This window comes from Hydra vulgaris, chromosome 08 (genome assembly GCF_038396675.1).
Source record: "Hydra vulgaris chromosome 08, alternate assembly HydraT2T_AEP".
Lineage (NCBI taxonomy): Eukaryota > Metazoa > Cnidaria > Hydrozoa > Anthoathecata > Hydridae > Hydra > Hydra vulgaris.
Window position 1 is genome coordinate 6352807 of NC_088927.1, and position 14437 is coordinate 6367243.

Genomic DNA, 14437 nt, shown 5'->3' on the forward strand with positions numbered 1-14437 from the left:
TACCAATGGTTATAAAAAAGTTGTATTAGAAATAGATTATCTCAATATACATTCTATAACATATATATTTTAGTGTGTATTGGATATAATTTATTATAACTGGCATATTGTGACAAATGAAATTTTTAAATTTCATTTATCATAATGTTATCCTAATCGTTTGCTATCAACAAATACTATATGATACCATTTGTTGGTAGCAAACAGTTGTGCTTTTTAGTTATACCTGGTTCTGAAAATAGACTCTAACTACATACATTATTACCGAAAGATAATAAATAAATCTTAGCAAACTCTGCTTAGTTTGGATATTGTTTTGAATTCACTGACCACCACCTGTAAGGGTTTGCGATCCGATCTAGGTAAACAGTTTTTATAAAACAATCAATTTCATTTGCAAATTAATTTTTCTTTTTGACATTTTCATCTATATGCATGTTTTTTATGTGACTTTTTCAGAAAAAAATTCTGCAAACTCATGTATTTTAATGGTTTTCTCATTTTAATTGCCACTTTTCGAAGCGGATTTAAAAGTCTCTGGTGCCACTTGAAGTTTCATCACACTTGTGACGTATCATTTCACTTGTGACGTATTACAGCCTGTTATCAGAGCTGCTAAAACTTTTTGTTATTATTTTTGCGTTTTAACTAATCCTAAGAAACAAATTTTGAAACGTGGGTCAAGAAAAGAAAGAAGCAAATATTGAGTTTTCAACAAAAAAAACACCTCACTTTCATTAAATATTATGTTTTCTATCTTTAACGTTACAACATGTGGAACTACCTCAAAAATATAGTAAGTATCTATTGCTAGAAAGTAACTTTGCCAGTTAATTTTGTAATCTCTTTAGACGATTTGAGGAGTTCCTTTAACTTCGATTAAGCAGAAGTTAAACTGTTCCAAGAAACATGATCAATGTACAAAGAACTCACTTTTGTTCTATTAATCACTTTATAAAACAGTATTTTATTAATTCTTTTTTTCCAACACCTTCACTTTCAACAAAGCTCCAAGCAATCACTATTAGAGTTTGAAGTTATTGGAAGAGAAAAAATTAAGTTTATTGTGCAAAATAACGATTGACAGACGACCTTAAATATTGCAAATTATATGAATCCGGAAAACATGATAAAGGAAGCGAATTCCGAAAAACTGAAGTTTGAGGAAAAGAATTAGAGACAAGTAAGAATTTTTAGAGCACTTAGGAACAGTCGCAGAAAAAAGAAGAGACTTAATTGAATGACGAGTACTACAATAATAAATTTTAATAGATGATACAAGAGACGCTAGCTCTTTAGATCAGTGCCCATTATAGTATTTATAGAAAAAAGTAAGAAAAGAAACATAACAACGATGTGATAATGGTTGGAGGTTGGCTGCAAGACCCTGTCCAGCTACGTTTACACTGTGTTTGTGCACCTTTTCTAAAAGAGAAAAGGCATCATTGGAATATCCACCCCGAATACGGCAACAGTATTCCATAAAAAGATGGATTTGAGAATTTTAGAGATAAAAAAATAGATTCCTGAGTAAGAAAATGGCGAGCAAGATAAAGAGATACAACCTTACCAGATGCTAATTTTGCAATTGATTTGATATATGGTTTCTAAGAAAGTTTGGAAGTAAGAGTTAATTCTAGAAGATAAAGGGTGGATGACTCGTTCATTAATATAGGAAGATCTAAATTATTGCAATAACAATTAGCTTAAAAAAGTTGAGTTTTATTTTAATCAAAGTTCACCAGCCACTGTGAGCCCCATACTGTAGCAGAAGTGAGATCCTTTTCAAGCTCAAATAACCCCTCCAAACAATGAGAGATTGTTGACTTCTTATTAAACACAAGAAGAAATGATAGTATCATTAGCAAACAATTGTATATTAGACTTGACAATATCTGGGAGATCATTAATGTAAATTAAAAAGAGTTAGGGTCAAGAATAGAATCTTGAGGAACCCCTGAAGTTACAGGATATGAAGAAGATTGCAGTCTATCGCAGAAAATTTTTATACTACGATTGGTAAAAAAGGATTCAATAATCTTATAGATGTTACCTGATACATCGTAAGAAAAAAGCTTATGGAGAAAACCAGCATTTTAAATTTTATCAATAGCTTTACAAACGTCAAGAGCAATGGCCTTAACCTTTCTGCATTTATCTAATTCACGATAAAACCTATCGGTTATTACTGTTGGCAAATCAGTTGTAGAAAGACAAATAGGACGGTAGTTAGACAAGTCAGATCGCTCTCCTGAGTTTTTGAAAATAGGGATAACAGATGCCACTTTCCAGCAGGCTGGAAACAAGACTCTAATAGGCATTTAAAAGTATAGATGACAGCTCCAAAGAACAATTCTGCAAGACTATAACAGGTATGTTGTCCGGACCAAATGCTGTAGAAGGTTCCAAGCAGGAAATCACTTTAGATGCAGAAGCTGAGGTGATGCGAATGTCAAATAATGGATCAAACTGTTTGTTAGCTATATCAGTTAAAACGCAACTGGTGGAATTAAAACATGATATTAATAAAAAGTTCTTAACAATTCAGTTTTGTCCTTAGGTGAGATGACAAAATCTGAACCATACAAGAGAGGTGGAACAACAGATTTACCCTTAGTATGGATATTGTTAAAGATTTTCCAGAAGTCACAAGAGTTTAATTTTTGATACGAAATATGAGATTTCATGACCTAAGAATAGCCTTTGGTGTTAGAAAAAACCTTTTTACAATGATTTTAAGAATAGTAAACAGACGTCAGTTTTCTGGAGAGTTATTTTACTGATAGATATATAAACTTAAAAAAATGACCCCAGGATAAATCCCTGTGAGACTATACACAAGTTATCGACATACCATAATTTGTTCTTTTTGATACTAAAATTGCATTTTATCCTTCTTAGGACTCTAAAACATTTTAAAAGTTTGTTTTTTTTATTTTGAATATGATTATAAAAACGTTTTTTGTAGTTTCTAGAAAGATGTTCTGATAAAATATAAACTTGTAATATTTGTTGTGTGCGGTTTTACGTGATTGCATTACTATGAAGAATACAAAACCTCTATTTCTGAAGTATGTTGTTGATTGAAATCTAATCATTTAAAAAATTTAATTATTATTGAATTGTTAATGTTGCATTGTAATAACTAATGCAGCCATATATTTCAAATTAAGGTAAGGTATCTTTTTATAAATTTGCGTTGGTAGAATTGCATTGTTTATATATTTTAATCAATAACGTATAAAAAGTAACTAGAGGTCTAACTCCGGTTTTTTTATAAACTACATCTAAAGCCTAATTTTTTTGTTTACTGTTTCAATCGGTCATTATTATATCGGTTAAAAACAGTCAATATCATATAGTAAAGAGAGTAAAGTCCTAGACTTAAATTCAACGATAAAATTTAATTTTCATAGTATTATCTTTCAGCTTTAAAAATGACCATATAAAGTTTAAAACCCCTTAATATCAGGAGTTAAAAATTTCATATGGTCACAACTTTTGAGTGCTGAATGATAATAGTACGAAACTTAAAGTTTATTGATGAGACTGTGAGTTGCCTCTCACTTTTGAGGAGGAGGGGGTTGAGAAGGGGGATGGGAAGATGAAGTAAAAGAATTTTTTCGTTCCCAGCCTCCAATCATCGCAATTTTTTGAAAAGCATCATTATTTGACATAAGTATAAATATACAAATGTTTGGAGCTTGCTCCATATCTGAAAGTTAGCAATCTCAAACACCATAATATTCTGGATCCCTCACTAATCATTATAAACCCATTTTAGAACTGAACGTTGTGCCATCAGTTTTTATATTTTCTGCAAATACATTAAAGCCAAAAAAGAAACTCTTAACAATACGAACACTACCAAAAGTTGATCCTTTGTAAAAAAAAAAAATTGATATTTATCCTGCTATAAATGATACCAACAAAGTAAATGTTTCAAGACATAATTATCGTAATTATCAATAATTATCATCTGGAAAGCACTACTTATCGTACTGACCAAACTATAGTTTGATTATAATCAATCTCCAACACTATCTGTAAAATCTATATCACCAACAAAAGAAAAAAAAGTCAAAGCTTTACAGCAAAAGTTAAAAAGAAATAAAAAGAAAATTAATTGTTTAAAAAAAATGGTTTCTCTTTTACAATTTAAAAATAGTTTGACTACAAATGCTGCAACTGTTTTAAGCGAGCATTTTTTTGGGCTCTCCTGTGAAATCATTAAAAAACAGTTTTTCAATCAAAATGTTAAATCAAAAGATCACAGATACAATGATGACGCAAAAAAATTTGCTTTAACTCTTCATTTTTGTTCTCCACGTGCATATAACTTCATAACGTGCATTTAACTTCAACCACTGTTGTGTTTTCCTGTCATCAGTTCAATATTATGTAGGACAGTATTACATCTCACTAACTCAACGAAAGTAAAAAAATTGCTGAGTAAACAAAAACATGCTTAAGGATAATTTCAAACGTAGATAGTTTCACTCACACTCGAACAATATTTAATGAACTCAATATTCTAAATGTATATAAATTAAACCTCTATCATGTTCTTATCCTCATGTTCAAACTTGATAAAAAAATATCCCCAAATTTATTTAATTCAATTTTTAAAAAATTAAGACGCATATACCCTACCAGATTTTCAAAAAACAATTATATTCAATCCAAAATATATTATTCAGTTACTAAATTCTCAATTGCAAACCAAGGTCCTAAACTGTGGAATACTATATTAAATAACAAACTGAAAATAAATTATTTTCTAAACTAATTCAAAACAAAACCTAAGCAATTGCTGATGGCAATTAAAAAAAATAAAATTTCTTCTAAAATTTTTAATTTTTCACTATATTTTACTATATTTATATATTTTTTTTTACTATATTGTTTACGAACAATACTAACAATTAACTAACTTGTAATTAAATGTTATTGCAGTTTTTCAAACTTTAGATTGTAATTTGTAATTATTGTAATTTTTTTTATCTTTTGTTGTGTTTATTAATCTTATAGTTCCACGTATAACTGCTTGTTAACTCTTATTAAAACAACATCATCATAAAGAATTGAGATTAACTCAAGTATAATTATTTGTAAATTGAACCAGCTAAAATTATATTTTTTAGCTTAAAATTTCTTACTTTACTAACCAATTCTTAAATTTAACTCTTTAAATTACTAAATATTTTGAAAGTTTAAAAGCTAAATATTGTAAAAAAATTTATATTTTATTTATTTTTTGCATTTTCTTGGAAAATGTTATTTTATAATGATGCATTTTTCGGGGCTTAATGATAAGACTAATTTTGTCTTCTTCTAGCCCCAGTCATGTAAATTTTTCTTTTAATAATTACAATTGTAAAAATTTTTTATTAACTGGCAAATACATAACATTATTATCTCAGAGCCGGAACCAGCTTTTTTTGGTCTTTGGATAGCTAACTTCCAGACATGAAGCAAACGCCAAACATTTATATGTTTATACTTATGTCTAATAAGGTTGCTTTGCAAAAAATTGCGATGATTGGAGGCTGGGAACAAAAAAGCCCCAAATTTTGTGCCCCCCTGCCCCAAACGTGAGAGCAACAAGTTGATGAAATATTTTTTGTACTGTTTCTAACTAAACTAATATTCATCGATAAATTTGAAATTTCATAGTAAAATATTTTAGCTTTCAAAAATTATGACCATATAAAGTTTAAACCCCCCTCAATTTGAGGGGGTTATAAATTTTATATGGTCATTATTTTTGAAGGCTGAAAGATTTTTTTTATTATTTTTTTTTTTTTCCGTTTAAAAATATACATTCCGTAATTTACTAACAAAATATAAATGTAGCAGGGTCGAGAAGAAGACTAATATGTCTTATCACCAAGCCCCTTTATAAATTCCGTAAATATAAAGTTTAATTTTAAAATAAGAAACTTCGTTAAATTTATAAAATAAACAAAAGTGGTAAAATAATGAATAAAACATCTATTAAAAAAAAAAAAAAAAAAAAAAAAAAGTGAAAAATTAGCTAGAAGCGCTATAGGCTTAGCAAAAAACAAAAACAATAAATATATATATATATTAGGATATAAATAAATTTAGCTCAGTCTTTTTCTAAAATTAATAAATAAAAAGATAATACTATGAAACTTAAACTTTATCAATGAATATAAGTCTAGTTGAGAACAGTACAAAAAATATTTCATCAACTTGTTGCTCTCACGTTTGGGGCAGGAAAACACAAAATTTGGGGCTTTTTTGTTCCCAGCCTCCAATCATCGCAGTTTTTTGCAAAGCATCCTTATTTGACATAAGTATAAACATATAAATGTTTGGCGTTTGCTAAATGTCCGGAAGTTAGCTATCTCAAAGACCAAAAAAAGCTGGTTCCGGCTCTGAGATGTAAACTGAGATCCTGGTTTATTCCATGATTTTTTTTTCCCATTTTAGGAATAAACAGAAAACAGGTGTTAATTATAAATATTGCGCTCTTATTATTGATCCTATGGCAATCAAAAAAAGTATAACTTACGACAAAAGTGCAGGTCACTATATTGGTTTTTGTGATTTCGATAAGAATATAACTGTATATGAACCTGATGCTCGAGCTACACAGACATTAGTTTTAGTGTTAGTTGGTTTGTAAGGACATTGGAAAACACCCATTGGTTATGTTTTGTCAAATAAAGTTAAAGCAAGTGATTTAACATGCTTTATTAATAATATTTTGAATTAGGCTTCGACAAACAAACTTTATATCAAAATTATTACATTTAATGGTATAAGTATCAATTTAAATTCTGATGTCCCCTTTGGATTACTGTCGTTTCCTTTGGATGTCAGTTTAACAAAGACATTGACAATATAGTCAGTATTTTTTTATTTAACAACCAACTGATACACATTTTCCTCTATCCATGTCATGCACAAGTTTATATTGGCTGTAGGCTCATCTCAATTATCATCTCTGAACTAATCATTTATAATTTCAACTTTAATCAAAACTTTAAAATAGCAAATTCCCTTTCATTCGACTATGATCCACTGAAAGCTTTCGCCCGATATAGTAATGGTTTCTAATGTATTACGCAATAAAAAGGGCGAAGCCCGATACCTAAGTACTTAAGCCATATATTAATTGACTTTAATAAACTATTTATAAATATGACAAAATCAAAACTGTTGATATTAGTTGTGGCTTTAAATGATTAAGTTATTATTATAATTTCAATATTATTAATTATTAATTTAAATTATTTTTTATAGAGTTTCATACGCTACTAAACGTTGTAAATAGAAGTTGTATTATCAATATTAAAAAAAACGGCAATCGACTTTTGATTTCTTCTAGTCCTTTGTAAATACACATACAACACGTCTTTTTTGCTTTTTTGTTTTTGTTTTTTTGTTTTGTTTGTTTAAAAGATAAAAGTCTTTTGAATACGTTTTATTTTTTAAAGTAATTTTGAGTATTTGGTATTTTTATGATGAACAATAAACTGATAACTTATTTTTTTATATCAATTAGAGCTACTTTAAAAGTCTCAATAAAATATTGCTTATAATATCTTTTTTAAACATATTAGTTTTTGAGTTTTTCATTTTTACATTATAAGTATGAAATTCAATAATATAGCAATGTCGAATAATTTTTTGGTTAAACAAAAAAAACGAGTTCATTAAGTTATTTTAGAGACTACATTTCAATTAGATATTTGGTTGTCATGCGCACTGCTTATTAACCACAATGCAATTTAACATTTTCTTACGGCCAAAAATATAGGGTGGAATGCAAGAAGCGAACTTGAGCAAAGTTCGACTTGAGCTTTACATTTTAGCCAATAGCGGCAGAGTATTTTTTGTTGGGAAAACCCATACTCTGCCGCTATTGGTTAAAATGTAAAGTTAAAGTCGAACTTGACTCAAGTTCGCTTCTTGCATTCCACCCTTATTCTAGCCAAATAATAGATTTAAAACTACACGCATATTCACTACTAAGTCCGGTTAATCTGCTTAGTTGTGACAACGATATATTATATAAACTAGATGTCTAACTTGCTAGATTTTATTGGACAAAAAATAAACCCACTTTTTTTTGTTGCCCGCTATTTGTAAAAAGCGCAAAAGCTGAAGCCGAAGTGTACAATAAAAGTTAAAAATGCAAGTTAAAAGTTCCCAATAAATTAAAGAAAATTCATAAACAAACTTTAATAATTATAAATAACTTATAAAAGTTTTTTTATGAGCCAATGTTTATTAAAAGGTATTTTAATTCATAAAAATGCTTTTAAAGAGTCTGTCGTTTTACTTTTCTATTCACAACTTTAATTCATTTTTAATCGAAAATAAATTAAGGAATCATAAATTATTATTTTAAAAGTATTATAATTTCCGATTAACACTTTTACGTAAGTAGTATTTAAATTTAAAATATATTTACTTCATTTAAGAAAAGAAAAATTAAAAATATTTGTTTACAAATTTAATCCGCCATTTGTAAAAAGGGAAAAAAGCGGCTTCACTTTTCGGATCGAAGTTAGACATCTAGTTATATAAGATATCATTGGTTTTGACTGTTATAGTAAACTAAACCATTTAAAATTTTAAAATACTGAGGGTTAGGGTTAGGGTTAGGGTTAGGGTTAAACCTAACCCTGAGGGGTTTAAGAACTTTAAAATCGGACCTTAAAACTCGTATTTATTTTGCCATTCGAAAATATGTACATGCGGCTTTATAATGTGTGTATTTTAGTCAAATTAGAAATTTTAAAATTCATCTGGAAAGAGTCTATTTCAAAAGAAGCAGTTTTTATTATAAAATTAATAGATACGGCAGTTTAATAGATTGTTTAACCTATGTAAAAACAATTTTTTAAAACAACATTGTTGTATTGGACTCTTTTACTTTTTAGTCCATTTCAAAAATGGACTAAAAAGTAGAAAATAAATTTCAAAAATTTATACATTTTTTGTATTCATTTTGTTTAGCAATGCGTATGCGTATATATTCTAATGATTCAGCCACCCTTGCTTTAACATATTTTTTTGTTTTGTTTTTTTGTAACCAAAAAGCTGTTTTTTTAGCTGATTTATTTGCTCTAGCTTAAGATTTTCATTTTCTTATTTAAGCATGATCAATCAGCTTCAGTTTCTAGCTTTCTTTGTTTAACATGTTAGTACGTAGAGGAAGTTGGGACAACGTGAATCGGATTTCTTTATTTTTTTAACTTTAACAAAATGTAAAATATGTGTTTTATCTTTTTCAAAGCGAAAGAATTGTGGTTCATGAAAAGAAATTGCTAAACACGAATATTTATTATCAAACGGCTCGCAGAAAAATTAAATGAGTTGTGTTAAGTGATTAACTGTACTCCAGTACTGGGGTACAGTAAATCACTACCTGGGGCACAGTGAATCAATGAACACAGTGGTGAACTAATGGTAGTGAATATAATTTATTTGCTGAGAAATACACAGTACACAATATTTTTACGATACTTAGGGTAATTAGATTAGCATAAAATATAAAAAATAGAAATTTTGAAAACTGAGAAGAAAAAAATAATTTTATTGATAAAAAAACTTATTCAACTATCTAAAATAACGACAATTTTTTTTTAAGAAATAAAATTAACAGACTGGATCATCATCATAAGCTGTTAACACAACAGGAAAGATAAAATGACGAGGAACTCAAGCATCCTTCCACGTAAAAGAGGTCTGGATATTTTCGACATGATGTAACTTTTGAAGTGACACTTCAAAAATAACATCAGCTGTTGGAAGAATAAAGGAAAATAAAGGCTTCATAAAAAAACAATATCTCAAAAGAATTTTCTCCCATGTTTTCATTGTGCTTATTGCAAACAATTTTATCAACATAAATAACTAAAAAATTTTTAATAGCAACTTTGACTAAAACTTCATCACTGGGAATCAAATTGTTTTAGTGTTGAAACAAAGTCTTGTTTGTGAAACCACTACTGCCATCCATTTCACTCAATGTTAAGTCACTACTCAAGAAAGTTGCATCACTTGCCTTACTTGACAAACTTACACAAGGTATCTTTTTGCAAGGTTTTTTGGCTACAATTCTTACCTCCAATTGCGTTTTACAATTCTGCTTGGTCTTATTTTTCTTTGTAAACTTTCTTTGTATTCTTTCTGTTTGGCAAAATCATTCTTTTACAGGATTATCTGTTAAAATTATTATTTTTCCTTTTTTTATTCCACCTCTACCTTTTCTCTGTGGCGCTTGTAATTTTTTTCTTCAGAAGGCATTTTTGAGGTTGAAGGTCCTGGCATTATGAATTATTTGAAGATAGAAATTGAAAGTTCAACATTATGAGAGTCTTTTGATTTTGAACTTTGAAATTAACATTTAATTGTTCTATTGGACGATTAGTGACATAACAGCTAAGAAAGACTTCATCCCTCAAAATTACCATATTAAATTGAAAAATTGAATTCCTGACACTATATTTTTAGGCGTAAATGCTTAAGGGAACGCAATACCAACCAAACTTGGATTGTTATAAGTTGTTATGGGTTTACCTGGATTGTTCGCCATAGAAGAAATTGCAGCATGATTATAGAAGGATTTAAGTTTTGCATAGATAATTCTTTCTAAAGGTTGTAGCTGGTGGCTGCAGTGAAGTGGCAATGTCAACATAATAATTCCTTTTTCTTTCGCTAGATCAATTGTCTTAATAGATAGGTGTGTCTCATGATTGTCTAAAATCAATAGAATCGTTTGCTCATTTGAACATTTTGATGTTTTTTTGTCCATGATTGTGGAACAATATTTCTGTTGTGGTCAGCAAAATCACAACAAATTTTTCTAACTGAGAGCGAGTCCATAATGTACCCTGGAGGCCTTCACTACATAATCTTTTAACAATATTTCTTCTTCATTAGTGAAAACAAGTCGGCATTTTTATTTAGGTGTGTACTTTACTTCATCGAGAAAATACTGTTTAGCTTTTTCCACATACCGTCGTAAACTTGGTAAAGCAATTTTAACTTTTGCTTTCAGTAGAAAAGTAATGCCTTTTTTAATTACCATAAGTACTTCATCCTTCATATTTATAGAACTAGTGTTACCAATTTTTTTTCAGTATGTTTTCGGTTTTGAACCATATTGACTAAAGAAAATAAAGCATAAAGAATCATTACTGGCTGTACTGAAACTAGGCGGACAATATTTTTTCAGAATAATATAACACATAAAATATTTATTTAGCTATTTTTATGTACTAACAAACTACATAAAAATAACTAAAGTTATTTTTATGTAGTTTGTTTGTAAAAAATGCATGAATTTAATCTTCAAGACTTTTAATGGAGCACAGTATGCAATCAATTCACTGTACCCCAATTATTTGTGCCCTGTCAAAACAAATTAAGTTCAAGTCTAATTTCTTGGGACATGACATGGCCTACTATATAACACGGCCGGATTTGTTGCCTTGAACGCAAAAAATTAGTGGGCCGAAAAAACACGAGTTTGAAGTTTACAATGAACCGATTTAACAATCTTAAATTAAACTTTTTTTAATTCAAGTAATACTTTATTTTGCAATGCCAAAAAAGTGTTGTGTTGTTGGTTGTAGAGGTAATAATAAGCGAAAGATTGAAGAATGTTCCAGTAACAGCAACCACGTAACATACAAAACTGTGTTTAGTTTTCCTGATAGCAATCAGTTAGATCTTTGAAATTGTTGGATTAAGTTTGTCAACCGAGCTGAATGGAGCCCCACAGAAAACTCAGTTATATGTATCGATCATGTGCGGCCGTGGCGCAGTGGTTAGAACGCTTGCTTTATAAGCAGGAGATCCAGGTTCGAAACGAGCTTTGGACATATTTTCGCTTCACGGTAAGGAAGGAGGCGTGAACTTCCTGGTTAAATGCACTTCCGCGGTGCTCTGTGACAAGACCGTTAGGACTTCTTGGGGCACCTAAAATAAAATTAAAAAAAAAAAAAAAAAAAAAAAATCATTTTGAAGAAAAATATTTGAAAAGAGGTAAACGTATAACATTGAATTATTGCGAAAATCCTATACCAACAATTATTACCAACCAAAACATCCTATCAAAGCCATCTTTAATTCAATCAACCTCAGCTTTACGTAAGCCCCCTGCAGTTCGTATATATTCTCATCCTTTTCTCGATGAAACATACGATTTTAGAAAACATGATACAATTAAAAGCATTATAGATCTTAATGAAAGTTTTTGTCCAGCAGGATTTTCATTTAAACTAGTTGATAACCGTGTGTTATTTCTTCGAATTTATTTCGACGACGGGGATGTTACTCCTAACATTGAGAGTATTACTATTGATAAAGACTTACATGTAAAGCTACATATGAAAGGTATCCCAGTTCCATTGCCTAAATGGTTTAGAGAAGGCAGTGTTTGTAAATTGACCAGTGCCAGTATGCTTGTTAATTTTGTTTCTTATATGCATGAAGTTGCAAAGAACGTATCAAAAAGTGTATTATCAGATTTATATAAATTATCTCTTTATAAACCACAAGGACGTCCAATCTACACAAATGAAATCATTAGATTTTCTCTAATGCACAGATATACATCAAAACAGGCTTATACTTTGCTATTAGAAGAGTTTCCACTTCCTTCGTTGTCTTATTTAAAATCACTCTAAAAGGGTGGCATTGATCCATTATCAGGATTATTATTACTTTTGGCAAATGGTAGTATTAGTGCTGACTGTGTTGTTTTAATTGATGAGATGTATTTACAAAAAGGTGTCCAATATCATGGAGGAAGTTTAATTGGTGCTGATGATGATGGTAATTTCTATTCTGGCATAGTTGTGTTCATGGTGGTTAGCTTGAAAGAATCTATCCCCTTTGTAATTAAGGCCTGTCCAGAATTTCAAATTTCTGGTTCTATGATTAGTTCACATATAGAAGAAACGTTAGATACTTTATATAAAGCATCTTTTAATGTACAAGCTATAATAACTGACAATCATGCAACAAATGTTTCAGCATTTAAAATTCTACGTTTAAAGTTTGGTGAACAAGATAATGAAATATATTTTACTTTTATGAGACACCGGGTTTACAATTTATATCACAGTGTTCATTTACTGAAAAACATTAGAAATAATTTATTAAATTCAAAACGGTTTATATTTCCACCTTTTGATTTTATTGAGTTTGATGATATTATTCATGTTGAAGCTGGAGAAATTTCTTGGAGTTTATTGCATAATGTTTATGAGAAAGATGAATTGTTACCTGCTAACTTAAAAAAAGCTTTCAAATTGTCTGCCCAAACTTTACATCCAGGAAACAACAAACAAAGTGTTCCTTTAGCTTTAAATATTTTTGATGAAACCACCTCTGCTGCAATCATCAGCTATTTTCCAAACAAAACTGCAGCTGCTGGATTTCTAAGGCTTATTAATATTTGGTGGACTATTTCTAATTCAAAGGTAATGTTTAATACAAACAATAGGATTGGTAATGCAGCTATTCCAGGTGACAAAAAGTCACAATTTTTTCGAGTTTTTGCAACATGGATTAATGAATGGAAAAACTTGCAGTTTCAAAGATGTAATAAGTATACTTTATCTGCTCAAACAACTAATGCATTAATTACAACACTGAAGGGTACTGCAAGTCTGATTGAAGATTTATTTTCAGAAGGAAATAAATATGTTTTAACTAGCAGGTTTCAAACTGATCCATTAGAAAGACATTTCAGTAAATATCGACAAATGAGCGGTGGAAGATTTTTAGTCAGTTTACGTGAAGTTCAAAGCTCTGGAAAGATATTATGCATGAAATCCTTAATTAAAGCCAATATCAATTGTTTGACGAGCAATCTTAAACTTGATACAGAAATTGACAAAAATGAACTTTTAATAAAATTGGAAAAATATAGCAATGAAATTCAAGAGAATGAGCTTTGTCATGACTCTTACGAAGTTGCAATCAATATATCTGGTTACATCACGAAAAAGATTGGGGATAAATATAATTGTTCTAACTGTCTGAAATCATTAAGTTTCAATAAAGTCTCAACAGAATATCTGGAAATTCTTTCACGTGGTGGTTTAACAAAACCTTCCAAAGAATTAGCTAACTATGTTTGTAATGGGTTTATAATTCTGGACACTGTAAAGAAAATGTTATTAAAGTATTCCCATGATATAAAAAATGCATCCTTGCTAGCGCTAGAAAAATATCAACCAAGTAATAGTGATTTTATGTGTATAGAACATGAGGAATGGGGAAGGCATTTGGTAAACACAATTATTACCAACATATATTTTAACAATGAGCAACAAATTAAAAATGGAAACATTAGAAAAAATGAAGTTGCTGCCTTTAAAGTTCGACAAACCAAAAAAGACAAATGAATAAACCCATAACAACATAGTATATGTATATT